This window comes from Echinops telfairi, unplaced genomic scaffold, assembly GCF_000313985.2.
Source record: "Echinops telfairi isolate 266 unplaced genomic scaffold, ASM31398v2 ScPeMD7_60;HRSCAF=208, whole genome shotgun sequence".
NCBI lineage: Eukaryota > Metazoa > Chordata > Mammalia > Afrosoricida > Tenrecidae > Echinops > Echinops telfairi.
Genome location: NW_022103958.1, coordinates 45,325,901 through 45,330,003, shown reverse-complemented (window position 1 = coordinate 45,330,003; position 4,103 = coordinate 45,325,901).

The following is a 4,103-nucleotide window of genomic DNA, read 5'->3' as shown; positions in this document are numbered from 1 at the left end:
TAAACACCAAAGGTGGGGAGGGGGAACCATATCCTCATCAATGAGGGTGGCGCGTGATGGAGACCCAATGCCCATCTCTAGACAATTGGACATACCTTGCAGAGGGGTAGTGGGGAGATGATGAATGCAAACTCACATATCTGAGTTGGGTATTTTCCCAAAGTCTCTGATAAAACTGAAGTGCTTTGAGATTCTGACTTGTGTCCTGGCATGTACTCCTGCCCCTTTCTAGAACTGAGGCTCTATCACACTCTTGAAAAGCTCATAACTGCCCGACTATCAAAAGATATAGTGTCTGGGGTCTTAAAGGCTTGTAGGCAAACAAGCGGCCATCTAGTTCGGAAACAACAAAGTCCACAGAGAAGAAGCACATGAGCCTGTGCGAACACGAAGTGTTGAAGGAAACAGGCAGCAGACACCAAAGAACAAAAACCATCATTGTGTGACCACCTGCATTCTTTAGAGAAGCAAAATCAGTGACAATCATATGTTTATATAGAAATATATTTATATTGGTAAATGTCTTACATAATTTTAGAAGTAGGTAAATCCACTCCAGTTCAAATCAGGCTTCTCCTGACTCATGAAGCTGATGAATAGAAAGCAGGATGACGAACCAGAGGCAGTGAGGGGCACAGGCTGGTGAATGCAGAAGTAAATGAATCTGACATCGACTGAATGAAACCTCCTTCCATAGTTTGTTGACGGCGCCTGCAATCAGCAGACCACACAACAGGAGAACGAGGAACCAGATGTGAAGAAACCACATGAAATTTGCCTGTGAATTCCAAGCGGTAAGTGATCTGCAGGCAAACCAACAAAAATCTGACAGGAAGCGAGAAAAACATACTCCTTACATGCAAAGAAGGTAAGTGCCTGCCAGAAAACCTACAGACCTACGAGTGGACTCACACCCCCACCTTCAGAACTTCTGGGGAAAGCTAACAGGAAAGAGAAAAAGAAGAAGTAACTGTAGGAACCCCACAAATGATAGCCTACGTGAGAGGGAAAGAGTGAATACTGTCTGGCAAAATGCCTCCTTTATAATAGGTGATCAATAAAACAGTTTGCTTGTGAAATAAATCACCCAATGATGCACAGCCAATGCAAATGATGACTGGCATAAAAGTGGCATGGAATAAGGATGAACATTCTTTGAATGGCAGCAGAATCTGGAAGAACCTTGTTGATTTTTGAAAATGTCTTCTGAAAAAGTGGAAACTGGTGTGGACACCTAGCTATTAAGGATCTAATTCTGACCAGGCAGGAGAAATTCGTTGGTGATATAAAAAATAAGAAAAAGTAAAATGGTTGTAAGAGATAAGAAGATGACAGAAGATAAGACAGCAAGAGATGAGAAAGATTGGATGTGGTAGCTGCCCTGAAGATCAGAGAAAGTGTGGCCCTGGTTCTGCATCATGAGACTCTGAATGGAATGCGAGCTTTGGAAGCATCGGAACATTCCAGGAAATAAAATTGTGATTCATAGTAGACTCGCTAAGAAGAAAAGGGAGAGGAACTCGAAGCTTCCAAAGAGGCTGTAGAGGGAGCTGTTTAATCAACTCAGGTACGAAAGGACACATCCAAGGTGAAGGAAGACTGGCATTCTCTGTTCACTGAGAAGTACGTGTCAATGAATAAACATTTTTATGAATAAAACTGAAACGAAGGGCATGAGGTGTATCAGAAGAGAATCCAGAAAAGTTGTGTTCAAGTCTGCTGGCATTGCTAAAAGTGTTGGCGGGAGATGGGGGAAGAAGTCATGGGGTTTCTGTATGTGCTTTACTTTTAACCAAAGCAAAACTAAGAGAAAACAAAACAAAAAACCAGGGCTTGCTTGAGACCATTTTCAGTGTTTATGGGAAGTGGACCCTCCGTTCTCATTTGGTGTCTGTCTTGTCTTTTAAGGCACAATGTTAGACCAAGAGGAGCTGTAAGGCAGGACTCAGGAGAAAAGGAGTAGACAAAAGAGGAAGGTGGGCTGTCAGCAAGCCCCAGCCAGTTTCCAGACCTCCCTCCCAAGCGTTTGCAAAGGGGATTCCTGGCCTGTGCACAGTTCAGCCATTTCAGTAACCATGATCAAGCACATGCTCCGTGCCTGGTGTCAGGTCAGAAATGGGGAATCCAGAGATGAAGAAAACACAAGATAGTCTTGCTGGGAGCTTGAGCAAGTCTAGAGATGTAGCAGGTGCAGGAGCTCAGGAAATATTCTTATTTCTCTAGGAAGAATGGAGATTTCTCAAATTACTACTTTTATGGTTCTTGGACAGTGAAATTTCAACACATTTTACATGCATCATATCAGACAAAGGCAGTGTGATAGGTTGAATTGTGTTCCCCAAAAGGTATATTGACATCCTAATTCCCTGTACTTTGAGTGTGAATAATTTTGGAAGTAGGGTCTTTGTTGATTGAATGTGGGTGGTGCAGAGTGGGATGTCATTTGGGTCTCTCTGGAATAAGGATTACCCCCATTCAGAGACTTTACTCACTTCTGGACATTTTGGTGGGCCTCTCTCCCTGTCTCACGTGAGAAACCTGGGACCCAATTCCGGTATGCATGAGCCTCTTGTGCTAGTGCCACTACTAGATTGTTCTAACTCCCTGGAAGGAGAATAATCCAGGGGATTTCTTAAGTTAAAGACAACAAATGAGAAACAAGAAGCTGTAGTGGAATGGCTGCTAGGATGTCCTGAAAATGTATGTAAAGAAAAATAAGGTTAATATATATTAAAATGTGTGCTAGGCAGGATTGGCTAGAGAAACAAATTCAGTGACACTCATCTATGTGTAAGGAGGAACTTTATAGGAAGAAGTAATTGGAATCCTGGTGGTGTAGTGGTTAAGCCTTGAGCCGCCATCCACATGGTCAGCAGTTGGAAACCACCAGCAGCTCTGCAGGAGAGAGACTAGGCTTTCTACTCCCGCACACAGAGTTTTGGAAACCCACAGGGGGCTGCTAGAGTCAGCATGGACTGGGCGGCGGTGAGAACTATTTGAAGAAGTAATTGCATATCAGGAGAACTCCCCAGTCCAACTCAAGCCCATAGGTCCGATACTAGTCCATAAGTCCCTCTTCAGATTCATGAATGCAGTTAATGATGAAGAATGCAGGAGCATGACCGGCCTGTGGGTGCAAAGTCTTGTGCATTCAATGGAGGTGCACGCATCTCCAGGGTTCTGGCAGCAACCAGGGTCCACCAGCAGGAGGGTGAGGGCAGAGAAGAGGAGGTTACCAGGGCCATCTTTATGAGAAAGCCATGTCCACAAGGAGGCCTGATTGACAGGCTAAATGCTACCTTACACTTTTATGCATCTTCAAGTTGATAGGAAATTTTGTAACAATCACAAAAATGTTGCCTTGAAGAATTTATGTCTAACTTTTTGGATGATCATAGTGAACATGGTCATGCTAATGGATTGATTCATGCTCTCCCACCCACCCCTGCCCCCCCAAAGTATGTGCCAATTTGGCTGGATCATGAGTCTCAGAAGTTTGACAGTTACATAAATGATATAATTTGACAGTTGTGTAATGATGTGACCATCCTTCCTGAGGTGATCAGCCACTTGTTTGAAAGGGGATTAGGTGGCATGCAACACTCATGCAGATCTCACCTTGGGTCTCCCTTATGAGGAGTTTCCCTGGGGTTCCACCTGTATCACCTTTTATCTTCAAGAGAAAAAGAAGGGAGAAGCTAGTAGAGAAGGGTGTACTTGACTACCACCACTGGAGAAAAAAAAAAAAAAGCTGAGACCAGAATGTATCCCTGTCCTGAGAACCACCTTACCCCAGGAGCGATGGAGATCTCCAGAGGATGCTGGGCTGACAGGGACTGAGAAAAGACAAGCCCCCTCCCACCCTAAGAGCTGACAGAGAAACTATAACCTAGAATGGGTACCTGGATTTGGATTTCTAAATTGTGAGAAAATAAAGTTATGTTTGCTAAAACCATCCACTTGTGATATTCCTGGTAGAGCAATTCTAGATAAGACGTGCATGTACCTCCAGACTAAGGAATAGTTCAAGAAACTAAAGCCATGTTTCCACGTCTATTAAGGTGATAAATCATCCAGAAGTCTTTTCCCTCATGCTGTGGTAA